The sequence below is a fragment of the Chrysemys picta genome, chromosome 19 (genome assembly GCF_011386835.1).
Source record: "Chrysemys picta bellii isolate R12L10 chromosome 19, ASM1138683v2, whole genome shotgun sequence".
Taxonomy (NCBI): domain Eukaryota; kingdom Metazoa; phylum Chordata; order Testudines; family Emydidae; genus Chrysemys; species Chrysemys picta.
The window spans coordinates 5,835,918-5,863,320 of NC_088809.1; the positions used below are offsets into that span (position 1 = coordinate 5,835,918).

The 27,403-nt window shown below is 45.9% G+C and overlaps 1 protein-coding gene across 4 annotated transcripts in view; it reads right to left on the minus strand.

Annotated features, from left to right (window-relative positions):
* Window positions 1-27,403, minus strand: part of TBX4 (T-box transcription factor 4) — a 118,261-nt gene that overhangs the window by 79,846 nt on the left and 11,012 nt on the right. Inside the window, exon 1 of one of the 4 annotated variants that reach the window (XM_065573047.1) lies at window positions 5,243-5,365. The exons of the other annotated variants lie outside the window; for them this stretch is intronic. The gene's annotated coding sequence lies outside the window, so the exon portion shown is untranslated. Of the gene's footprint in view, window positions 1-5,242; window positions 5,366-27,403 lie in introns of those variants that run through there. 4 annotated transcript variants of the gene reach the window in all.

The window sequence follows — 27,403 nt, forward strand, 5'->3', positions numbered from 1 at the left end:
GTATTTTCTGCATTTTCCCTTACAAAGGTGTCGTGTGTGAGTATTCACATGCTTGTATTAACTTGCATGTCTGTGGGTGTTCATAACACAGGAACATGTGCACGTGGGTGAGCGTGAGATACGTATGTACACACATTGGGTGTGCATGACAACGTACGCACATGGATGAGTGTTCTATACAAGCATGTGTAGGTTTGCAGGATATACACAGGTACAAGTTTACATGTTTGTGGGGGAGGGCTAGAAAAAAAATACAAGGAACCAGCGTTAAAACTAAAAACTAGCACTAGTAACCTGCCTAAGCAAGCACATGGATGCACACTAATCAAGTACATTGGCAAAAATCTCTTTCCTATTGCCGAACACTTCAGAATAGGAAATGGAACAAGGCTTCATCTGCTAAGGGCCAGTCTACACACAGCGTTACAAGTTAAACCAGTTTAAAGCCATGTGTGGACACTCTTAATTAAATTTAAACCTGGCTTCCATATATTTAGGTCTAATTCACCCAGAAGTTTGCTCCAGCTTAACCATATAAAGTTTAGTTAAACCAGGGCAACTCGGTGTGCTAAGACGAACCCTAAAGTCCAGGTCCTGATCCCACCAAATTTAATGGCAAAACACTCATTGGATTCAGTAGGACCAGGCTCGGCCCTAGGATGACATTTCCTCAGAGTAGAAACAAGCAGCATTACCGCTATAGGACCTTTGGCCTTTCCTAAGTGTCTTCACAACTGTGCAACCTCTTCTGCTATTTGACCAAGAACTGGTCATTTAAATTAGATCAAGTGAGAGCCCAAACACTAAGTCCCCCACAAAGGCCAAAATGCCAAGAAACTGGCTGCTAATGTTGGGACACACTCGTAAGTCAAAGAAAAGCATCTTTTCTAGTAAAAGCAGCATACAAATAAACAACAGTTAGACTAGGAAAGGACTATCTCAGAGGCAGCCTATGTCCAAAGCCACCCCCACTGAAGTCAATGAGAAAAAACTCTTCGACTTCAATGGGAGCTGGATCAGTCTCAGAGGAGCACAGAGAGCACTGCAGCTGTCCCATAGGAACTTAGCAGGGCAGTTTCCCTTGTTCTTGGAACTGGCCGCACACTTCTGGGAGTTAGGCCAAAAAAACAGTGACCCTTCCCATGTACCACTTTAGCGTCCCACAGGTAAAGAGGGTATTCAACCCAGGAGGAGGGAAGGAAGGAAATACCCATGGATGGTCACGTGAGATGTTGGAAAATGCCTTTTTTGTGTGAAAGCTCAAACCTCAGGAATCTTGATTAAATGATGCACCGCTGCCTAGATATGTGCTGGAGCAGATCCCAAGTCTGGAATACCCGACATGGCTGCATGAGGTGGAAAGCATGGACTCACCGCACAGTTCAACTCATTATTGTCCAGCAGTCTCCGGGTTTGTGTTAGTCCCCTAGGCCCTTTTAATTTGTTTTCCATGATGTCAGATCTAGTCGGTCTTCTCCAAACAGCTGGTGTGTTGGAGACGATGCCAAAGCTGGGGAGCTGGTTCAGGGATACAGAAGGAGGCTGTGCATTTGTTTCCCGCGCGATGTGTATCTGGTGCTCGTGAAAGTGAGGGACTAATACAACTGGATAAAGCCAGCCCGCGTTGGGGGCAGATGCTGCTCTATGCAGGTGCTTCCCCACACAGCCCTGGTAACGCACCTCACTTTGACCTGGAATACCTCCTGTTATTCCCATTAGGGGCCTCTCCCAGCAGAGGCTGCTAATCATGATGAATTGTACCAGAATGAGCGCTGGTTCTTTGACGTGCACAAACATCACCTATCAGGGCTAGCAAAAGACCACCTGACTCAGTCATATGAACCTAGAGAGAGATTGGAGACCAGGATTCTGCAGCATAAAATCTTGTTTTGTGGATACTAGATGACAGAAATCAATGTAATTTAAGGGGGGACAGGAAAGGATCCAAGGAAGGGGAGGGAGTTTGAACCTTTCTATGTTCATTGTGTCACGGTTCACATTTCTGACTCACCTGTCATATTTAGCACAATGAGCTCGTGTGCGCCGATCATTGGCTCATGAAAAATTGCCGGACTGACAAACTTGCACAGGGAGGCCTTCTATTAATCCACAGAACAAGTACCGCATCGGAAGCAGTGGTAGTGCCAGGTTCCCTCACACAGGCCTTCATTCTGACCACGCAAGAGCTCAGTGGGTCAGAGACGACCCATTCAGTCTTTAGCCTCTCCATGGAGGCTGCCAACCAGGAGACCAATTAGCACCAACTGCAATGCGAACAGCTGAACCCTTTTCACAGAAGCCACCAAACAGCTACCAAATGCTATCTGGTTTTGGTCATTGCTGACCTGGGCTAGATTCGTGCCAACAACTTAGATATCAAAGGCTCTAGATCAGAGGTGGGCAAACTTTTTGGCCCAAGGGCCATATTGGGGTTGCAAAACTGTATGGAGGGCCGGGTAGGGAAGGCTGTGCCTCCCCAAACAGCCTGGCCTCCACCCCCTATCCGACCCCTCCCACTTCCCACCCCGACTGCCCCCCCTCAGATCCCCTGACCCATCCAACCCCCCCTGCTCCTTGTCCCCTAACCGCCCCTTCCCTGGGACTCCACCCCCATCCAACCCCCCCCTGCTCCCAGTCCCCTGACTACTCTGACACCTATCCACACCCCCACCCCTTAACAGGCCCCCCAAGGACCTCACGCCAATCCAACCCCCTGTTCCCTATCCCGATCCCTATCCACACCCCTGCACCCAACAGGCCCCCCTGGGACTCCCACGCTTATCCAACAACCCCCCCGTCCTCTGACTGCCCCGTAGAACCTCCACCCCCTCCAACTGCCCCCTGTTCCCTGACTGCCCCCCTGAGACCCCCCCGCCCCTTATCCAACACCCTGGCCCCCTTACCTTGCCGCTCAGAGCAGCATGTCTGGCAGCCGTGCCGCCTGGCTGGAGCCAGACACGCCGCCATGCTGCTCGGTAGGCGCACGCAACCCCACTGCCCAGAGCGCTGCCCACACAGCGGCGGGGGAGGGACTGGGGGCTAGCCTCCCCAGCCGGGAGCTCAGGGGCCAAGCAGGACAGTCGTTTGCCCACCTCTGCTCTAGATATCCCATTTCCAGCCAGTGCCATTTAGTGCCTAAGTAACTAATCTTCTCTTCTAATCTAACCAAAATTAAAGATTTTCAACTGCAGGAGGGATAATTTTGCACGGTAACTCGGTAACACAAACAAACAATGACTATGCTAGAATCTTTGTGCATTTTCCAAAATTTGAGCAAAACCAGGTGGAGTTGTGGGCTTTTGTTTTGGACTTTAAACAATCCTCTTGCAGAGTCTACGGCCCACGAACACCACTAGAAGGCTTGGAAAGGGATGCTACCCCGTTCATATATCCTCACACCTAGTACCAGCTCTTCCAACTCCATGCTGATACTGGGCAGGCAGAAGAGAGGCCTAACAAAACATTAAAAAGCCAAGAACCAAGTCTGGGGCACTACATATGTCCTGCTGTTCAAGAAAGCAGGCAATTGGTATAGACTGGACAGATTTAGCGATCATGGAGGCTGCTGTTAGACCTGACATCTCTGGACTATTCCCTGCCCCCTCCAAAGACTTTACATTATTTATGATGTTTCATTTAACCTCAGCCATGTCCTCCAAATAAAATTTATTTTGCAGCTGTCATTCAGGTTTACTCCAGCCCTAACCTCATAATCCTATTGATTCCCTCATTATTCTAGGAGGGCAGGATTTATTTCATGCCTTCTGCATGATGGAGAAGACTTTGCACATTAATCTAGGGCATGTTTAGAAATAGTCAATCTGGGTAATTCATTATTTTCTCATTTTTCTTCCAGTTGGGCTCTGCAAACCCTCCTAGTTTAGCTGGCCTGGCTTTTTACTGCACAAATTCATATTTTGGACACAGGAGCGTCTCATCAGCATCAGATCTCCCCTTCCCGGCTGTTTACAAAGGGTTTACTATGGGGACTGCTACTACCGCTGCTAATTTCTTCCCTTGGGGCCTGACCCTTGGGTCCTCTAGACTTCTACAGGGAAGTCAATGAGAGTTTGCAGAAACTGCCTGTGGATTTGTACCCTGCATCTCATTTCAATGTCTTGAATAGACCTTCCTTAGCCAAGGCAGGCTGGAAGGAGCTCCCTTCAGCGGCTAGCTGCCTGTAGCACAGTCAGAAGTGTTGCTGCAGTCTGCCGGGGTGGGCAAACGTGAGAATGGACCTGAAAACTGCTCCCAGGCCTTGCAGACTGTACCACTGAACATTAAAACCTGGGGTCACCAAACACTCCGTTCAGAGTGACGCTAAGTCAGATCACTGGCCTCAAACACGGCATGAATGTTCACGTAGGCAGGGCCAGTGCTACCATTAAGGAAAACTAAGCGGTTGCCTAGGGCGTCAAGATTTGGGGGCGCCAAAAAGCGGTGCCCCCAATTTTTATTATTTTTTTTAATACAGCGTTCCTGGGCTGGGCTGCCAGTGGCGCGCTGACATGTGCAACTCAGACACCCTCTCCCAGCGCAGCGGCCGCTCCACTTCTCCAGCCTCCCAGGCTTGCGGCGCCAATCAGCTGTTTGGGGCCACAAGCCTGGGCGGGGGAGGAGAATTAGAGCGGGGCCGGTTGCTCGGGGAGGAGGTGGAGCAGAGGTGAGCTGGGGTGGGGAGCTGCCGCACAGCTCCCAGGAGAGGGGGAGCTGCCACGGGGGGGCAGGGGGTGCCTCAAGGCGGAGACCTGCCGCAGGGCTGGGGAGGGGGGGGGAGGAGGCGCAAGGTGGAAGTTTCGCCTAGGGCGCAAAACTTCCTTGCACCGGCCCTGCAAGTAGGACATTTTTTGCCTAGTTTGAAATATCAAATGTTTACATTTCCCATCCCCCATTCATACTGGGGTTTCCATTTATAAACGGTTAATAATACACGTTAGAAGCATGATGCAGACATGAGTAGTGGTGCCATGGATGGCTATGAGCCTATAAGCACGCTATTGAGTTCTTGGACTCTCATTGATTTACCATTTATTAAAACATCACTTATTAACCCTTTATAAGTGGAACCTTAATATAAAGTGTGAGCCAGTTTCCCATAAAATGCCTGTGCAATCAAGTCAAGTGTATAGTTAAGTTGAACTTTAAAAACCTTTCATTCACTCACGCAGTATCCAGGCCAAAGCTGACTGTTTTTTAAACCTTTCCAACCTCACTTACTGACGTACTTTCTTCCTAGGCTCACCTTACTCCCTTTGCTTGTCTAGCAATGGCTCGCTCTCCGTCCCTCCACGTGCGCTCACTACCCCTTGGCACAAGAGCCTTCCCAGTTGCGGTACCCGTCATCTGAAAGAGAGTCCTGTGCGTGTCCCTCTGCTGCAGCAACCTGTTGCATTTCCAGCCAGGGTTTGTTGAAAAAATGTCCCTCAAGACAATTTTCAGTGGAAAATGGCGGGGGGGGGCAGGGGTGGTGGAATTTTGCTTAACCAATTTTCTTTCCTGAGTTCCGATTGAAGAACTGAAAAAAAATTCGGGTTAATTTTGTCAAGGCAATTTTTTTTTTTTTTTTGCTTCAATCAAAATTTTTCAGTGGGGAAAAACCAGATTGAATCCAATGCCCATTTTCCAGCTAGCTGTATTCCAGACATCAGCTGAAAAACTCTTTCCCCCCTAGCCCTCTGTAGTGGGTTTCATTATTGAACTCTGCAATTTTTTTTTTTTTAAGCAGTAACTCTAAAGCCTTTTGGAATGTGGTGTGTATGAAGGGCGTTATGCAGAATACAGGCCTGGTGTAGCTTACGCTGCAATTGATGGGAGTTTTGCCATTTGTAACAGAGGGGTAGGACCCACAGGCTCGGTGGAGTAGGTGCGATTCATTAGACTGCACCCGCAATCTAAGGGAGGTGAAAGTAGCTTTCTAAAGAGGGAAGCTAAGGCTTGTGACAGACAGGCCCTGAAGGAAGGAATCTTAAATACAGCTTAGCCTGGAGAGAAGGTTTAGGCTGCAACTCCATGTAGTATTATTTTGGAATGACCTTTTCCTTAATAAACCAGACCCCAGGAGAGGTGACTTTTTGACTGTACGAGCACGCGGTATTTTAATTGGGATCCCACCTGCTTACATCATTGGTTTCAACAGGAGCAGGATTGAGCCCGAAGATTGTATTGTTGTACCTGCTTTATAGCTCTCTAATCAAACAGCAGGGCATGCTTATGAATACATTGCGATCAACTATTTTTAGTATTTAACATAGCCCCATCAGCGTGCTCAGTACTGTACAGTATATAGAAGAAGACATGACCCCTGTCATAGGGGCTTAGAATTAAAAAAAATATATATAAAAAAAATAGGTAGACAATATAATTCAGACACATCATAAATCCAGCTGAAGGCCCAGTCTCAAAACATTTCAGCTGTCCCCCACCCCCTTCCCCAAGTATATAATTGTCTTTGTTGTATCGATACAGAGAGGCTTTGTGGAAGGAGCAGGTTTTAAGGGAAGATTAATGTAGTGAATTACACATGCAGTGAGGAAGAATTCTAACACAACTTGCAGGAGAAGGAGAAATGTCTCCTGCTTGAAACTTCTTTTCAGAGCAGAACTTTTATTTGGATTAATAATAAAATAATTAAAGTAGTAAACACCAGCAGTGTCCTCAGTGCTGCCCAAGACACGGAAGGGGCAGGCAGCCTCTGCCCCACGACTCGTCAGAACTTTCTTCTAGCAAACAGGACAAGAATCTTATACAACTAGCTATTGCCCTGTATCCCAACAGGACCTTATTAACGAAGCATTACAGGTGGGTTCCGACAGCCATGTATTCCCGATTCCATCTGTCATGGGAACGGGGAAACAACGGAAAAGCCACATCTTTATATAGGAAGAAATAGCTTCGCATCACAGAGCCAATAAAGAGGGCAGGAGGAGTGAGCAGAGAGAGCAATACTTGACTTCATGTGAAGAAACAGGGGAAGGCACAGAACATGCACCCGGAGACAGACCTGGATCAAAGCTTTTGCAGCCAACCGCCGCCAGACTTTGGGTCTAGACTAGCTCCTTTCTGTGCAGTGGGTCCAACCAAGCACCCCAGTTCTGAACACGTTCTCCCCTTTCCCCCCACCCCTGACTTCGGATCCAGATCCAAATGCGTGTCGTAAGCCCACCTCAATATCAGGAAAGAGGTGGAATGCACTAAGGACATTGGACCCAATTCTTCTCGGACTCTACAATGCTGGGAACCGGTATAAGAATGTGGGAGACTTTGGGAGCTTGCCTAGGGGATGCAGGGACTCCTGGGAGGTGCTTGAGCCCCAGATTCAATTAGCAAAGACAAGCATACAAGTTGCATAGAAGCCTTTCTGAGGGCAATGGTAATTAAGGCCTGGGTCAGAAGGATTCTGTAGGAGTCGTCAGGCTTGGCGGAGAAAGTTCAGGCTGAAATTTGTATGATGTTGCTATTGTTCGAGCATAAAATCCATATTGCAATGAAGCCAAGAGTCTGGATTATGAGCTAAGGTAGGTATGCACTGTGTAAACAGATCCCCACATTTTAAGTAGGCTCCCCTGATACTCCACCCTGGAGAATTCACACAATCGTCATCTCTCCCATCCCCTCCATGTAAGAATTCCTACCCCAAAGGGGTTTACCATTTTAAACCTCCATCTTGCAATTGGACCCACTCAACTAGAGCCCTGGACCTGTTGATTTCAGTGGCAATCTGGTCTGCTCACGGGAAGCTGATTGCTGGGTGAAGGGCTAAGGATGAAATTCTCCCCTGTGCAGACCAAGCAAGAGGCCTCTGCCCCTCTTTAAATCCTACTTAAGCCCTCAAAACAGGACTTCCAGTGGGACTGAAACCGGTGCCTGCGTGCTGTGCTGCTTTTCTACACAGAGGAGAATTTCACTTTCAATGCAAAACACAAAATAAAATCAGTGGAGTAGGATCTAGATTCTGTATTAGCTATACATCATCTGTAGACAGTAAATATCCCCTAGGATGAACACCCTGTGCTCATAACACTATGCAAATTAGGCCCACTCAGCTGGTTAACGTTTAACACCACAACATTTGAACCTTCCCCTCTGCTTAAAAGCCAAATATTTACTGAGTCTCCCTACTGGCTTGAACTAGGAATCGATCATGGGAAACTACATGACTATCATATGGAATACATTTAACTGAATCAAGATTTGATTAAATGCAATAAATATGATTGACTCAGTTACGTACACTCTGTGCAATTTATTTTTTCATTCTGAGAAGGGATGTTGCAGTGATCCAATACATTAGCTGTGATTACCACAGTAAATTCTAATTTTAGAAAAACCCACCGCAGCCTTATGACTATTTTTACACTCATCTGACAGTTACTTGGGTTAGCCCTTGAAGAGCGTTACATCCTGCAGTCCGGGCTCGGGAAGCATATGGAGCCAGCAGAGGAGGGTTAGGGTCTTTTTCTGCAACCACTTGTAAAACCATCAGCTCTGGGAACGCTTGCCCGATTTGGAGATCTTTCAGCGGGACTCCTATTTTCACCCACAGTGACCTTGCTTTCCTTGATGAGACACCAAGTATATAAAGGAAGAATAGTCAATTGATTAGGCTGCTAGACCAGGCCTACCACAGACGTTGGGATGCTTTAGATAAGTCACCTTGGGGTTTTTTTTTATGCCTCAGTTTCCTATTTGTAAAATAGGGATAATAGGACAGTCCTATTCCATATAGGTGTTGCGAAGCACTCAAATACTATTGGAATAAGGCACCCAAGTAAGATAGATATGGGGAAGGCTTGACGGTCTGTTCCAATTTTACTTTTAAATTGCCAGACAAATTAGTTTTGTTGAAACCCTTATCGGCTTTTTTTTTTTTTTTTTAAATATTGACCTACAGCCATGGTAAAGTAGGACTATGAATCGAGTACGGTATGCAGCACCTGTTATGAGAGGATCTCAGAGCACTTTATTGTGATGGATGAGAGAGAGAAAAATGGAGCTACAGCGTGGTTAAGGAACCTGCCCAATAACACATCTTGCAGTCAGTGGCAGAGTCAGGAAAATAATTCAGGCTTCCTGACTTCCCCTACTCCAATATTTGGATTCTACCACCACCAGGAAAATTATACTCTGGTTTCATTTTGGATTACCCTGCACACTTTCATTAAGACTGATTAAGAAGGGGGAAATAACTGAGTTCAAGATAATTCAAACAATTGGACAAGCCAGGATGTGGGGCAGAAGGAATGCTGGGAAAGCGGTGGTGTCACAAAAGGAGTGGACTGTGGCAGAACAGATTATGAGAAGAGGCATTAGAAACATCCCTCTGCATAGCACATCACTTTCAAGCAGGATGAAACATACTAAACTAGAACACTGGTGCTGTCAGTGAGTTAAATCTTAAGGAAGGCTAGGTACTAGTCATGGGGGAACCTCAGAAGGACCTGGAGTAAGGAGGACTGCAAATTGGAACCTGTTCACATCTTTAAACAAGCTGGTTCACGTAGTCCTAGCAGCTCCCAGTACACTGGGCAGGTTTACAAACTGCTGGTGAGAACACATAAGGACAACAAGAAGATTCCAGATATTGCTCCAAGGGAAAAAAATTTTAAAAAGCTTAATTCTATCTTTTCAATACCATAGAGATTGAGGAGAATAAAGAGTACCTCATGCCAAATTAAACCAAGGCCAAACCTGAGAGAATTTTTGGTCAGTGTCATACAAGATATTAGTATCATTGACTTCAACTGGAGTTATACTAGGGTGACCAGATGTCCCAATTTTATAGGGACAGTCCCGATTTTGGGGTCTTTTTCTTATATAGGCTCCTATTACCCCCCACCCCGTCTCGATTTTTCACACTTGCTGTCTGGTCACCCTAAATTATACAGATTAAAAACCTCTATTCAGATTATTTCAGTGAAAGTAATCACTAGTGGTTAAGATGGGGATATTCACTTTTCAAGGCGAGTACATGTAAATCATCCAAACGGACCCAGGACGCTTCTTTTGAACTTAAGTGATACCTTTGTCACACTTAATTCCCATGACTAAAGCTAATTACAATGCAACTTGCAGATCTGGCGTCCAGAGGACCTGTACAAGACCCAAGCATCACTTAAGATAGAAGTAGGGTTTAAGAAGGTTCACACAGACACAAATCCCTCTGCACAGGGGGAATTTCCCCCAGCATTCTCAAGTTTAGACACATCTTTGAAGACATAGGACCAAGATAAGACATGCAATATGATCTGGAGTCAATTTCTATGGGGGACACACATTCTCCACAATTTCATGTTCTTTAGAAGCTTGTTTGCCAATAATTTACAAAATTAATAAAAGTAAAACTAGATCCATGCAAGACCTAAGTAAATATGGTTCTCATAGAACAGTCTCTTTTCAGCGTAGGTTACAGAGGTTAACAGTGGTTCAGACCCCACTGAAATACCCTCACTGATTCCAGTGGGCTTTGAAAGCGGTCCTGTGTGAGCACCATATACCTTTTTAATATACCATTTTAGAGAGATTTTGTAATACTGGGAGAGCCACATAGCTCTGTACAAACGTATTACATCATTATATGGCCCCACTTCTATCAAGAAGGCTTGTTTAAAGTTCTCAATGCAAGTTCTTTAAAGACATTGTATTGAATCTACATGCAGCATTGTGTCTATTAAGCGTTGTGGGATTACAGCTCGGGCTTTGGCAGATCGTTGGTAAAAAGCCACGGAGCTCTGAGCTGTTCCATGTCTCATGTTTTATTTAGCCACAGAATTATAGGATTTTCTCTTGTGAGCATAGCACGGTGATGCATTTCCTTGCTGCTATTGTTAATATTCGGAATAAATGCAGTTTTGCATTGTTTTGTAGATTGGTCACCCAGATCGGGATTTTAACAAAAATGGCTCTCAAAGGTTTTCTGTAAAATTTTATGTATATGTGACCAAAAATCTTAGGCTCCGTGAGCAGTCCCAGCGTCGCAGCCTATTCGCTCACAACTACCCCAACCTTTATTGGCTAGGACAAGTTCATTTTGTTCACAATTACATTGCTTTCCATTGGAATTCTAACCTAGACACGAGGGTCCTATCTTCCACAGCACTATAACAGAGTCAAAAAGCTTTGGAGTGTCTGCTTATCTGGAGTTCGTTACACTGCTAAAGGGCCAGATTTGGACTGTAGGATACTTAGGCTTGGTCTACACTACCCCCCTAATTCGAACTAAGGTACGCAACTTCAGCTACGTGAATAACATAGCTGAAGTCGAAGTACCTTAGTTCGAACTTACCTTGGTCCACACTCGGCAGGCAGGCTCCCCCGTCGACTCCGCGGTACTCCTCTCGCCGAGCTGGAGTACTGCAGTCGACGGCGAGCACTTCCGGGTTCGACTTATCGCGTCCAGACTAGACGCGATAAGTCGAACCCAGAAGTTCGATTGCCAGCCGTCGAACTAGCGGGTAAGTGTAGCCAAGGCCTTAGTGGTTTAGATCCCACTGATTGACTTCAATGGGATTTGGATCTGGACTGAAGCGTAAATACGATGTGTATTGTGTTTCTATATACACAGTAACATTTAGAATAGACATTTACATCTCTTCCATTGTCTTGTGTGCGTTGCTCAGAGCATAACTGTTAAAATGTAGTGGAGAAATTCTTCACACTATATTATTGTATATACATGTTTAACGGTGAAGCGAAATTTTATTATTTTAGTCCATTGTAAGACTCAGGGCTTGAGCCTGCAGTATTTACTTTGATAAAACTCTGGTCAGATTCAATGGGAGTTTTGCCTGATGTAATTTATGTCATTCATTGGGCCTTATAATGTACAATATCATATCACTATTTTAGGTAGTGAAACACCATTCAATTCAGCATCTGGTAATACACATGTTCAACTACAGCTCTCTTATTACCTGATGGCAGTACATTTTTTCTGATCCTTTTGTTTGCAAGGTGTTTCCTACCGTACCCAGCCCAAGAGCGAGACAGAAGAGGATGTTTGCGTTCCCTGCTTGAACATCTCTTGAAAGCAAGAGCTGGTCATCCCGCTTACAAACCTACTTCTTCCATGTCACCTATTTCATGCAATGGTATATATAGAGATTCATCATCAAAATGTGCATTTACCTTAACCAACCAAGCACCCAATGCCGTAATCATTATCCTTCCCCAGCCCAGTCCCCACTCTTCCCATTGTTTGTTTCTATCGCTCATTGTCTCATCTCTAAAATTAAGCCCTGATCATGCAGCCGTGACATCAGTGAGACATAAGGGGCTGCACACACACAAGTTCCCTACAGGAGCTGGAACATGTCTACTTGAATAAAACTGCGAGATTGGGTCCTTAGACTGTAAATTGTTCAAGGCAGGGGCTGTGTCTTGCTCCTTGATGCTGTATAAATAAAATATTTGTTCCTTTCAAAGAGGACCCAACTCAAGATTATTAGTTTGCATAAAAGTCTATGGTCCAACAGTCCTCAACAAAAACTTGAGCCAGGATAATTGCATTACTTCACTAATACACAGAGCTAGAACAAAGCTGCATTGTTTAGACTGGGGGCTTTGCAGAAGAGAAACATGATTTGTTTCTCTATCCAAGAGTCCATACCTTACTGGCTTCGGGAGGCAAATGGTACAAATTCATCACCGCATCCAAATGGCCCAGGCTTAATGTTCCCTCTCGTGCAGACTTTAGAGTTGTCACAGGCAGAAGATATTTCACTCACCATGGCTATCTTTTATGAGCTGGACAGTTTGTCCTCATTAAAATCATGTACATCTTTTACAGTGGGACTCAATAATCAGGGTGATCAAAGGAAGGCATCCAAATTACTTGGCAAACAAGCCAGCGCAGCCTGAAATACCATATAGTTTTAAATCACAAACAGTTCTCAACTCTCTTGAAACCAGAGTTTAGAGCAGAATTTGGCAGAGTCCTCTGCTTCCTGGCCAGGAAGCGATCCCCAGAGGGAAATGCCTATTACTATTCATTCCAAAAAGAGGACATTGAAAGCTAATAGAATCTCAAACTTCAAAGTAACATGCAAACTTGATACAGAAGAATATAAGACATTGAGATGCTAACCTCCTACCCGGGGGTGGGGGGAAAAGAGCGGGGGAGGGAAATTGCATGTGTGTTTATTCACTGGGACTGGGGAGCTGCACCTAGCAAACCATTCAAAACCTCTTGCAAGAAGTCCTCCAAGCAGTTACTTCTACAAATAGAAAAACAAGTGTAGAGAGAACACATTACATCACTCACGCAAGCAGCAGTCCGGATTTCAGAGTGTTTGGGGTGCTGATTGTATTTGGGACCTACAAAAACAATCACTTTTTTTTTTTTTTTTAAACATTCTTGAGAAAAAGCTTGTGTATGTTTTTAAAAATCTTCTCTCCCAGCCAAACCAGGTCACTGGAGATGGGTTGTATTACAGGCACACTGCTCTGAGCTCTCCCCCTGCTGGCTGATCCACAAAGCAGCACCAACATGGGTCTGCCTGCTGCTTACCCTCTCCTCTCCCGGCCTTCCCCGGAGTTAGGAAGTTTCCCTCTTTGTGTAATCTAGTGTCTGGAGCAGAGTGGTCACCCCCCTGTTTAATTTAAGGATGCAATGCAATGCAGCGAGGAAAAATGTCCTCAAATCCTAGAGTGCTAGTGGTTAAATCAAGCCCCTTGGCCAAAGCAGCAGTGAGCATCTGGGTGCTCTACAAGAAAGAAAGGAAGATACAGTCCCTGCCCAGAAGAGTTTACAGTCTAAAACAGCTTAGCAAGGAGGGTAGCAAATGCAGCAACAGTTGTGCTGACAGCTCTCTTCCCAGCACCGTGCTGCTCCTTCTGCTCTGACAGCACTGATGGTCACGCTGGAAAATTCAATACACAGAAGGGGGATTAGGTCAGTCCTGGCCCATGCTTGGTTAGTCGGGCAGGGGGAGAGAAATCATCTAGGGCATAAGAGAAAGTTCAGTCCTGGATTATCCTTCCTGACTGGGGCAGAAAGGGCTTCTAAATTAGGCCTTGGGGAGCCTTTCTATGGCTGTGATTGGGAGGATCCAGCCCGTACCAGATACTGCGATGGGATACACCCCTATTAAAGCGATGGTCACCTGGGAAGGATGATGAAGAGAAGAGGCTGCCTTCAGCCGGCGATTTTCTTGGGGAAGCAGGTATAAAATACACTGTTGGACTCAAAAGGCTTCCCCTTCCCCCAGGCCAGGCAATTGGGCTGGGTGCTGGGGAACACGGCTGAGAATGGGGCGGGGGGTGGGAAACCTCCCCATTCCGGGCTAGACAGTTGATGTAGGCAGCCTCTGCCCACGGGTGGCTGTGGTAAGGAGGGGAAAGAGGAATTGCTGGTGAATCCATGGCTGTGCTGTGGATATGCTGGATGTAGGTACTGGAACCACCTAGCCTGCCCCTGCCAATCTCGGCTTCCGGACATGCAGGAGACACCCCTCCCCCCCCCCCCCCCCCCCGGCCCCCCACCTCTCCAAAGCAGAGGAACACAGAACACATACAGTCCTCCACCAGCACAGGCTCCTGAAATCCAGTCCTCTCCTCCCCATCCACACAGGGATTGTACCAGCTCTGCTCCGGTCCATGCACAGAGCGGGGTCCCCAGCGTGCCTCCGATACACGTTTCACTTCACTCATGAAAATGATACAAAGGGGGAAGGAAAAATAGTTTGGGGGTTAAAGCACAGGATGGGGAGCCCAGAGACCTAAGTTCAATTTCCAATTCTGCCACAAACTCCCTGTGTGACTCCACTCACTGTGGGCCCCAATTCCCCATCTGTGAAATGGGGATAATGCTTCCAAAGTACACAGACTAATGTTTGTCCTGAGCTTTTAGATCCTCAACTGGAAGGCGTTCAAAGGCAAACTATTTTCCCCAGCCACACAAACTCTCTTGTTTAACAATGTAACAGAGTCCTTCCTCATCGAACAGATTTAATTTACAAGGGTTTCTTTCTAACTAAGCTGGACACATTCATATGAGAGAAGATCGTTTATAGAAATTATACATGTGGTGGCACTGGTTTAATTTGCCAGAAAACGGTTTGTTAAAATACATTATTTTACAGTGGAGTCCAATTACATCTGTTAACGGGAGGGCCTTGTTCAACGAACATGTTTTCTCTCCATCTCAATGGACCATGCACACCAAAATCATATCACCAGCCTATACACACACACACACACACACACCCCTCCATCCACCCCTTCAATAAATAAATAAAAAGTAAACACCATTTTCTGTTAGATGCTTTGCTGGATTAGAGAATAAGGTTTGGTTTTATGATCAAGGTTCTGGACTGGGACTAGATTCAGTTTCATTTTGCCACAGCCATCCTGTGTGACCTTGGGCAAGTCACTTAATCTCTATGATCATAGAATCATAGGGTTGGAAGGGACTGCAGAAGATCCCAACCCCCTGCTCAAAGTAGGGCCAATCCTCAACTAAATCCCTAAGTGGCCCCCTCAAGGATTGAACTCACAACCCTGGGTTTAGCAGGCCAATGCTCAAACCACTGAGCTATCTCTTCCCCCCCAAAAATACAGGCCTCACTGTGAGCAGGATTCAAACCTGCACAAGGAAACCCCATTAGATTTCAACTCCAACCCCTTAACCACTTGGCCTGTGCCCCAGTTCTTCATCTCCAGCTGCGGATAATAAGGCTTTTCTGTCTCCCACTCTGTCTTTTCTATTTAGATTGCAAACTCTTTGACATGTGTCCGTCCAGCGCCTTGCACCAGGGGGCTCTGAGCTCTGGTGGGGCCTCTGGGTGCGACTGTAATACAAATAATAATGGGATTCCCCCTGCGCTAGACCAAGAAATGTTTAAGGTACATTGGGTATAAAATGTTGGAAATAGAGATCAAGCCACAGACACACAGGGCCACATTCTACCACTATTCAAGCTACTTCAAGGCGAGTTCACCACTAGCTGGAATGGGAGTTACTCCAGCAGGATCTGGCCCATTGCATACTCACCTTTATAAAAGTTGTCCATTAACATGCCCCAAGTTTGACCTGAGAGAAGTGAGCTTAACCAATCAAGGGTGGGACTTTCCTCACCTTTATACGGATTGGTGTAACACCTGAAATCTGTGAACTTCCTCCCAATTCCTACTGGCGTAAGTGAAAAGAGAATCAGGCCCAAGATCTCACGTCTTTAAGGGGCAACGTTTTACCTAGGTAAGTTTCCCCATTGACTTCACTGCATTTTGTCCTAGCAATGACCCACACCACAGAGTTGGCCCCACTTCATTAGAAAGATGCGCTCGAAAGCACAGTATTTTAGAGTCATTCCTCCTTCCCTTACCTGACAGGAGAGAAAGGGGCTCGGTTTCCCCTGCTGCAGTGGATGTCATCACCAACACCTCAAGCAGTTTAAGGACTGCAGCTCTCCGCTCTGCTGCAGGTGTTAGTGACAGCATCAACTCTTGCAGGAGAGAAACAGAACCTAAAACCCGGGTCTTGGCAGGTAAAAGCTTTACAGTTAATCTTTAAGAGGGTTCGAACATGGATGGGGAATACTCTCCAGCGTCTATCTCATGTGCTTAATCCATCACCTCGCTGCTGAGGAAATCATCAAGTCCAGTAGCCACATTTCCCACCCCTGTTCCCAAAGGTATTGTTTTAAAAAAAAAAAAAAAACCAACTACCACCACCTTGTGCTCCCCCTACAGGCTGACAGCAGCCTAGCACTTAATCTGCTTGCAGACTTGTCCCCAGTTGAGCTTAATGTAATTGACATAAGAGAGCCCTGGCTGGAAATATTGAAAATGCAGGAGGAGGTGGAGAGAAAACACACCAGTACCCGACAAATATAAAAACAGATTAAATTATCAGTGGGAAAATTATTCTACAAATAACACATGAAACTACCTTGTGAGCAAAGATAGAGGACGATATCAATTGGAAGCCTGTGTACAAAGAGAACTAACAAACAGCAATAATAGGATGCAAGAAATGATACGTACATTAATTAATTCAGAACCCATTTATTATGTGCTGGGAATGTAAAATTCCGATGATAAAGATATTTACAGCCCACTGAAAGGGGAAAAAGAAGGGAAGGGGCACATGCCCTGGAAATGATCTAGGCAAAATCTACCAAAGCAGAATGATATTGTCTAGTTAACTTGAAATTGTAAGGAGAAGGTAGTTAAAACCTGCAGAGCAGACGATGCAGCTCGGATTTCCAAGTCTATGGAAACATTCCAAGCCATACCTTTAAAATTAGAAATGTTAGGCAATGTTCCTTTTCCAATGAAGTATCAGGTTTTCCTTGAAGAGAGCTTTTTCCATCTCCAGGTGCATCTTATCATTGACTAATAAGCACTCTTACCATTAATTTCTGAAGCAAGAGTTCTTGAAATAATTGCAATCACATTTGTGCATTAAACAAAATAAATTCATGAACAGAGTCCAAGTGCCAAACTCCAGGCTCTGGACAAATATATGTTCCGTTTCTAAGCCTTCCCTCACTTTTCATTGGGAACAATTTGATCTTCGATACTAATGCTTTGTATGCGTCACCTGGGGACCAATCCAACGAGGGGACCAGGACTCTCAACCCCTATTGACTTCTGGGGCTTAAATCCCATCAGTTTTGGTCCTATAGATTTCAATGACCAGGAGGGCATTTGTCTACCATGATCAGGCCTTTGGAGTGGGAAGTTATTTCCAGGGCACTTTGGTTGTAAGTGGGCCTAGGTATCTGGTACTCCTCACGTGGACCAGATAGTTAACATCCTGATCCAAAACCCACTGAAGTCACTGTCAATATAACTCACTCTTGCCTCCAGTCTAGAAGGCTCAAATCTTTGGGGTCACACTACAAAAGCAATGCTTGGGGAATGGCTATCCTCTGGAAGGCATGTTAGACTAAAGTCACTTGTGTATATCCCATTGTAAGGCAAAGGCCCCATGGCATTTTACATAAAGACTATGGGACAACCCTAGTATCCTGGACAATATTCTCCCTCTCAATAGAAATGGTTCTAGAATCCACTGCTGAAGTGGGAGCTATTCTGCGTGGCTGCAGAGTCATTGCGCTACTGATAATTTTCATTAGTTAGTAACCTCGCATGATGTGTCCTGGTGATCTGTATTTCTGACAGACACAGGCATTGCTGCCTGGTTCTGCATAATACTTTTGGGATCGGTCTAGAGTTTTCATCTTGGTTGACTTGATTGGTAGCTAACATGAGTTAACTGGCATCTTCAGGTGTGCTAGCCTGGACAGCCCACCGACATTTGCTCCTGGCAACTTTCTGAAGTTCTACCATGGGAGCTAACAAAACCCAAATAATTGTATATTTAAAAACCACTGGCTGGGTGGGGTCAGAAACATGAGCTATCTGAATTTCATGACTACTCCAATCAACGTCACAGAGGTTAAGTCAGTGCCAGTGCCACAGAAAGGGTTAGGGAAAAAATACCCATCTGGTAAAGACAACCCCCAACATACTGTGACATCAGTCACACATACCTGATAGACTGCCTCCATGATTAAAGAGAGCTGGGTTATTCAGAGGTCCTTTCAACTGTGCCACCTCCCATTCCGACACTTTGTCCCCAGTGAGGCTAACGCTCCACTTGCTAAGAGTTGCTATTCCCAAGAGCACATTTGGAAACCTGGGATAATTTCTGGAGGAAAGACTGGACAGGAAGGTGAGCCTTCAGGACCGGATTCAGTTTCACTGGGAACTTCCTGGCTCTGCTTAGACACAAAACGACTCTTCCTGTCTGCTCACTCTCCCTTCAGTGCTGCTTGGGGAAGTTCCTGCTTTGATGCTGGAATGGCTTTTGAAGCCCAAGCGAGAGGAAAAGAAGCTGGAAAAACATCTAACGGGTGACTGAGGGCCAAGCCTGCTTATGCTGGGCTCCTTCACCAGAGCCAGATTCCCAGGGGACCCGCTTTCTCACTCTCTCCTTCATACACTATTCTTCTGCAGCTTACGTCTTGGCTCTTGATAAACATAGTGACAAGCTGTCAGTGGAGATGTACAACCAAGGTCCTGAGCACTTTGTGTCATGAACGATCCATGGTGTTTCCCTCCCATGTCTAAGATGTGAGGATGTTAACCCAAGCGGCCTGGCCAAATTCCACCTTGGGGAATTACACTCTGCCTACCTAAAATCTCCATTGTAATTGAAAATGGATAGGCTATTCTTCTCCACGACATTCCTAAACAGTCATGGGCAGCGTTCCACCACAGAAGTGGCTGCATTTCAACGATGAGGGAAACCATTCCTTTAAGGGCTATGAATTGAGAATATTAACGTCCATCTGGACAATAACATTATCTGGCAGCCATCACTATGCCTGGCACAGTACAGAAGTGGAAAGAACTGAAGAATACGAACTTCCCATAGAAGCAGCTGTGGCTGACATTGGGAGATCCAGGGCCAAGGATTAAACTCAGCAGCATCTTGTGGTCTTAATCTCAGCAACCACGCAAGGTTTACAGCTGATGTTCCCCAAGTCATCCTAAATCAGCCTACAGTTTGCACAACGTGAGAATCTCAGTACCGGGTTAAGTGGCCTGCCTGCAAACAAATTGCCTTATCTACCCTGTCTTTTTTCCAAACAGGAGAAGGATCACCTTCAGCAAGGATGGCAACCGCCATTTCTTTCTTTCCCCACAACTCAGCCTTTTGTGTTGATCTTCCCAAACCAATTTCCTCCCCAGGAAAACAACAAGAGAAAGAACGAACCGCCTGTGGCAGACATCAGTCAGGTCACTTCACGCACTACTGGAGAGCGCTCAGATACTATGGGGATGAGGGCAGAATAAGAACCTATACAGAATGCCTCCATAGCTGTAAGTGGGTGTAGCTCAACTGACTTCAACAGAGCGAGGATCATTTATACCAGCTCGGGACCTGGCTCCCACAGTATGAGAGTTGAACCTCTTGCTGGGGATCTATTTTTTATTACAGTGGATTTCTGTCTTTCTTCCTGTTGAGCATAAAGGAGCAACTCAGACAGAATTTGTGGATTCGCTGAGAAGGCTGCGGTGACAGAGGTTCAATATTTGTCCTCCAACAATACAAAATTATGTTAGGAGAGATTTCATTACCAACGACGAAGAATGTATGGGTCCCTTCATCATGTCTCCACCTCTATTTGGAGGTGCTTATTTTACCAGAGGCAGAGTCCAGGAGAAACACACTCACCTAATGAGATTTGTACTAATTCACGTTATCACTCATAAGAACCACTCTGCACTAAGCCTATTAAAGCCCCTAAAGCTTGTCAGTGCTATCTGCTGCTGCCTTCTGAGCAGGGTGAAGCTGCGGAAGAACAGACCAGCTCAGGGAAGCCCTGCCACATATTGTATCCAGGAGAAAATCATGTACGGTGATAAAATACATGGTCCTTCGATGAGCACCTTGCATGGAAGATCTAACACTCTACTAGCAATTGTGGCCCTGTCAAGTTTATACAGGGGTCATTTCACTCCACCCGGACAAAGTTCTGGAAAGTGCTTTGAGGTCCACAGATGAAGAGCGCGGTCTATGGCACGTACAAATTAATTCTGTGCTGTATGAACAAGGGCGGTACGTGTTGGCAGCCAGCTAACACAGTCAACAGCAAGGATAAAAATAGGGACCCTCAGCATCCCCCCAAAAAAATCACAAGTTCCTAACACTGAGCCAAACAGTAACTCTGTGATCGGTTCTCCTCCCCTGGGGTAGCATTAGAGGGCGACAGTCACACACACTAAGCTAGGTAGTGTATTTTCATTGCACCCAGCGCAATGGGGGCCATTAGGTACTATTATAAATAAATAAAATTCTATGCTCTGCTAGGTAAGCTCATCTGAATATCTAAAGTCCACAGGAGATCAATGTCTCATCTGGGGATAAGGGGGCATTTTGTAATGAACCACAGCTGAAAACATACAGCTTCTATAGTAGTCAATAGGATCTCCAGCACCATAAAGGTATTTCCACAGTTCAAGTAGCAGGAGGGTAGGGCAGATGAAGATCCAACGTCCAAATCCCCTACTGACAACATGTGGTGTGTGTACATATGCAGTTCGTTACACGGGGAGATTACGTTTTGCAGGAATTGGTTACTATTTACATTTTTCCCCCCCACTCTGAAATACAGAGACATTGACACACTGGGGACCGTGGAGGCAGAATCTATTACTCTTCCATTGTGGCAGCAGTGGGCCTAGAGTTCAGAATTGCGCCTCAATTTTTCCCCTGCAGCCTTGATGAGGAAAAGTGTGTGTGCGTGTGTGCGTGCGTGCGTGAGTTAAGTATCAGGGGAATAGTCTGTATCCACAAAAACAACAAGGAGTTCTGTGGCACCTTAAAGACTAACAGATTTATTTGGGCATAAGCTTTCATGGGTAAAAAACCCACTTCTTCAGATTTATCTGAAGTGAGTTTTTTTTTTTTAAACCCATGAAAGCTTATGAAAAAGTGGGTTTTTTACCCACAAAAGCTTATGCCCAAATGAATCTGTTAGTCTTTAAGGTGCCACCGGACTCCTTGTTGTTTTTGTATTTTTTAAAGCACTCAGAAATCCTTCCAAAATCTCCTCAACAAGCTACGAAAAGAGAAAGGTTACCCAAGTAATCAGCACTTGGTGCCAAGGAGTCTGCATCAAATTCAACTCAGAACTCTCTCTCTCTTTCCAGGAGAAACAGACATAAATATGGGTCTCTAATCTTGAAAGTGCTTGCTGATAATCTGCGCCAGTTTGCAGATAGCGCACTCCTAGGCTCCAGAGGAGCTCCTTGGAGGGTTGGGGGTGGGGAGGGGAGTGGTAGGGCTAGGAAGAGAAAAGCTCCTTCCCAGCCTCCCCCCCCCCCCCCCCCCCGGAGAGCTCATACCACCTCCGTGTAAAGTCAGTAAGTAATTTACAATACGGCATTTCTTCTACCTTTTAGGACTACAGTTTAGGGCCCGATCCTGCTCCAATAGAAGCTGATGGGAGCTCTCCCTTTACTTCAGTAGGAACAGGATAGGATCTTAGCTGGCAATTACAAACAGTCCTTTTCATCTTCAAAGAGCTTTACAATCCTCATAACACCCCTCGAAGGTATGGGAGTAAATATTCTCGTTTCACAGATGGGGAAACTGAGGGAGAAGAGTAACGTGGCTCCCCCGAGGGTATACCACAAGTCAATGACAAAACGGGGGTTAGATCATCACATGCAGTCTTTTCTCTCAGACCTCTAGACACAGTCTAGATATTTCCTTGACAATCATCGAATTGTATGGAGTGATCACTGATAAGCACACTGAAGAAGTCTGCGCATAGGATCGATGCCTGAAAAAGCTGATGCCTGATCTACCTCGACACCTGAGCAAGGTCCCCTACCGCCCTGCTTCATTTGATCCATTCTTCCTCACAAGGGAGGTTTAAGAGCCATCAATCAATAGGCCAGATTCTGCTCTCTCCTGGTGACGTTGATGGAGCGGGGTGGGTACTACAGGACATAACCCTGACCTAGCTCATGTAATAGGCTTCAGATGATAAAGTGCGAAGATTAAGCGATTTGTGACCCAGAGTAGCTTTAGAATGCTACAAAGAACTGGTTCATATTCAGCAATTGTTATCGTTCATATTCAGCGTACATTACATGGGAAGGCGTCCTATGGCCCACGTGAAACAAGCCGATGTACAGATCAGCCATCAGCAACAACAGGCATCTACACCACAGAGTTCACCATCCCCATGGACTCTCATTGAGCCATTGCTGGTATTCTCTGCAATGGTGCCAGGGCCTGAATGAAAGTGGCACACTACTGACCCCAATCCATTCAGAGCAAGGCTGCAGCATAAGGAGGTGGCAAGGTGGGAATCCCAAACCAATACCATTGAAAACCCAAACACCGAGAACTAGCATCTCCAGGACCGTACAAACCTAACGCAGTGCAGGTCAATGTAAACACATGGATTTTGATGGGGGGGGGGGCAAACGATTGGCAATTCGGTACCACCTATATCCATTCTCAATACATTTCCCTTGATTTAAGGATTCAAAGCAGGTTGTTTCCATTTCAACAGTTTGCAGAATGCTTCACCGAACGTAGAACATGCTTTATTTACAGACCAGCTTCTCATGACCTCCCGCTACAGTCCAAATTCAGATGGAGGAGGTTTTGGGTAGGTAAGAGGCTGTGCTCAGGCATTCCTAAAGCTTACACAATACATACACGTGTCTAACCTGTCTTTTAAAACCCTGGGAGTATTCGTTCATGGAGTCCACCCCCCAGAACAAAGGGCAGGATTGTTCCTAATGCATGTGTATGGAGGTTTTGTCCAGTCTAGTCTAGTTTCAAAACATCCCAAGTGGTGAAGCTTCCACCACTTCTCTTAGGGACAATTCCAGAGACTAAGGCATATCACGGGCAGGATGGCTTTCCGGGTATTTGACCTCTCAGTCGCATTCCACTGCTCCTGGCTGTACAGCCTTTTGTACCCCGTTAAATAATTCCTCCCCCTCCTTGGTGTTTGCATCCTGGAGATACCCATTGGCTTATCGTGCTCCACATCCCTTCCCTCTGAATCACCTCTTAGCCAAGCTCTACGTACAAGCGTCTCTAGTCTTTCACTCGCTTCTAGTGAGTCAGGACTCTTCATTCTCCTCATCTCTGTGCTCCCCCATAGTTCTGGTAACATGGATTCCAGAACTAAATGCAACATTTGCAAGTTGGGGTTGCCCCCAGGCCATCAGACAAAATGGCAATGAATACTGGAAATGAGGGGGCTGCAAACTGGTATTTGGGCAGATGCGGAAATAAATTGACGATTTCAGATGTGTCCCTCCTTAGGGTCATTAAAAAATACAAGCATAGGAGAGCTACTTCGCTGGGATTATCAGAATTATTCCCATGTGGCAGAACAAGGAACATCCATTCCCTTCATCCTGATTGAGAAGAGCAATGTCTCTGAAAGTAGGAGGTTGTTAAGCTTAGAGGGCCTTGAGTGAGACTATTATTTCTCAGAGTCACTTTGAGAGCAGCCCCTCTATTTTCTTTCCACTCTCTCCCCTTCCACATAGAAAGGTCTCCAAAATGCACGTGATACCAGCAGCAATTTTCCATATTCCCCCTGCAACAGCACCTGTAACCTTCAGTTCAATCTGGCCAACCCTTGCATAGCAGCAAAGCTGGGGTCCGGCCTGTCACCTTAGAGACCTCTCTGCAGTTTCACATTGGACTTCCCACCAGGGCTTGAACTGGGCCAGCTCTCAGTGCCTTGCTGAACTGGACTTTTTGGGGGGCAGAGGGGCTGCAGGCATTGAGATTTTGCTCTTGAGCCGCAGGGGCGGGCCATTTGATGTTGTCAGCTGGGGTCACCCCAAACACAGCGTCTGAGGAGAGGGCAGGGGGGCGCTGCCTCCCTCCAACAGGACCCACCACCAGTCACAGCTTGCAGCCCCTTTGAGCGAGTGGTGGGGTCCATTTGCTGCTGCCAGTCATTGTTGGTTGCTAAGCAACAAAGCACTAACCATTTTCTTCTGAGGGGAGCCCCAACAGCGCCAGAGCCCCAGTGGCACAAGAAAACCAAAGCCAGAAGCCCACCGAGAAAGAGCCAAGCCCAGCCAGCATCTCTCTCCTATGGGCAAACAGTGGTTTGCAAGCAGAGCTCCGGAGGGTACCACTGTTTCCTCAGCCATCCCAAATTCATGCCCCGCTTTAGATATTATGTGAATAGATCCCCAGGAGGAGACGGGCCACTCAGCAATTTGCAGAATTGCCAATCCCAAACATTCAACAATTTCCCCTCTGTTGATACTCACCCCTTCTTATCAACCGTTGGGAATGGGCCACATCCACCCTGACTGAATTGGCCTGGTTAGCACTGACCTCCCTCCCCCCCAACTTGGTAAGGCAACTCCCATCTTTTCATGGGCTGTATATTTAAACCTGCCTACTGTATTTTTCACTCCATGCAGCTGATGAAATGGGCTCTAGCCCACGAAAGCTTATGCCCAAATAAATGTGTTAGTCTCTAAGGTGCCACAAGAACTCCTCGTTTTTCCTAGTAGAGATGCATCCATAATGCAAAAAGTACCATGACAATTGTCATCCCTTTGCTGTAGCTCAGAAGGAATAAGAGGGGTGAGTAGGCCAGAAAGACTAAACTACCCTCTGCTGCTTAGAGGTGGCCATTCAGATCACAACAGGAGCACAGCAAGTGTCCCTGTTCTGTACCTGACTTGTAGCAAAGGCCATGGGCAGTTTGGTTGATCTGGCATATTTTCAAGTGGTAAATCATGGCAAAAATAAGATTATTCTAGTGATCTTTCATGCATGTTGGATTTCTGTACTATTCATCCTCCTTCCCAGGCAAATGGGAAGAGTAACTTACATACACCCACACACCTTGTAAACCCACCTAGGTCTGTTACTAACTATCTGCTTCACTGCATTAGGATCCCGTGTACTGCAGATAGAAAGGTTCTTTTCCAATATATTTAGGCCACCATGTGCATGCACATTTGGCTACTAACTGGGAGGCATGTTTCTCTACCAGAATATAAAGGAGAAAACACAAATTTGCAAGAAATGTGCCTACACGTGCTCCATCTAGTGGTCGCATTTCCTAAATCTAACAGACGCTTTTGACTGCTCATTTTACTTCTACTCAATGGGACCAAATCCTGCTGTAAGCCTCATCCAAGAAACCTCGTTGAAATCAGCAGAATTCCTCAGGTGTAATTCAAGGCAGAACGCCACTCAAACACTTCCAGTCTGTAGAAGTTTATTTTTATAAATAAAAGGTATCTGGAAGGTTGAGAGGAGGGAATCCATATTTAACTGAACAGTGTTTTAAAAATCTAGTGGGTCTTCCTCTTTGCCCTCTAAAGTTTGACATTCACACTAGAGAGAGAAAAATGGACTACCAGGCAATTCAGAAGGGGCAATACCAGATAAGCCAGACAAGACACTGCAATAGGGTAGAGGACCGTTGCTTAAAATATTGTTTTCCAAATGGTCAGTTGCAGGAAGGTTGTAAACGGGTCACAGACGGCTGGGGGTAGAGTGTGAGCCCACCCCTGCACTCATCCTGCAGTGGTAGTTCCTTGTATCACAGGGGGGGCCCAGCTCCTCACTTTGGGCATTACGACCCAGTACACAGAGTCACAGCACCGCTCAGATTTGGCCCGATTGCCCCTCCAGATAGGCAAAAATAGAAAAACAGTGGCAATGCTATGATTCACTACCCAGCATAGAGGAAGACTTACAGAAATTAGATGGGCATTAGACAGTCACATGGTCACAGAGTTTTGGAAAGCCAGGGGATTCTAGAGTTAGTCCCCAATCTCTGAAAGTTTCACAATGGCATATAGCGTGGCCTTCGGTTAGCCAGTACCACTGAGCTACTTTGGCACCATTGTGGTGGGTGAATTCTAGAAACGTGAACATTCCTGAGTGTGGAGTGTAAGCATGAAACAAGGACGATCAGTTTTGCTCTGGTGGATGGATCTCAATGAATCTCATTTTTTGCTTGCAAGAAAATTAGTCAAGGAGCCCAAACCTGGGAAGAAGCGAGAGAGACGAGGAACTGGAGGATGGAGAAAACGTCTTCAGAAACTTCTGTTACAAATGTAGTTAAACAGAGTTTAGAATAGTTAAAAACCCAGAGTCAGAAAGCCACAGACCCTGCCTCTGCATTCTGGGCAGAAACAGTAGGGACAATGAGGGGTGTCTTTCAGAATGGGATTCCAGCTCTCTCTCTAAATTCTGCTCACCTCATACTTTTGACTTATGAAATAATTGTTTATTTCCCATCTGAAGCCATTGCATAGTTTGATCATCATGCACGGATTATAATCAAGCAGCTCATCACATTCCATGTGAAAGGTGGGAACTTTTCAGTGGCCCACCCAATTCCACGTACACCTCTATAGCGCTGTCAGGGTTATCTAAAGTAGGTCTCAAGTGTGGTATTCCAACCCATCACGGCATCATAATTAGCTACCTACACCACCAACTTTAATCTTATTCACTGAATAAAACCACTTGGGTTTGGATACATAGGGATATTTACCTTGGCTGGACTATATTACATACACGAATGGTGTCTCATTATTCCTAAAGTATCTCATAATGCATTTAAAGTGACTCTCCTGTTCCTGAAGGGTGCTGAGTTGATAGCAGTGGAAACTAAACTCCCTATTGATCCATAGAAAAGCTACAGCGAGGACAATGGCATTGTCCTTGCTGCCCCTAGCTACCAAGTCCCTTCCTGAACTGGAGGGACCATATCCAAGGTCCGTGTTCCTGAGACACGCAGTTTAACTCTCTGCTGAGCCTGCCAACCCAGAGGGCCTGGTTGGGAAGGTGGGTTTTTGATATGCAGACACCCTTCCTCCAGGAACTGGACTGAGACCCAACAAACTCATTTCACAAAGCCACCCC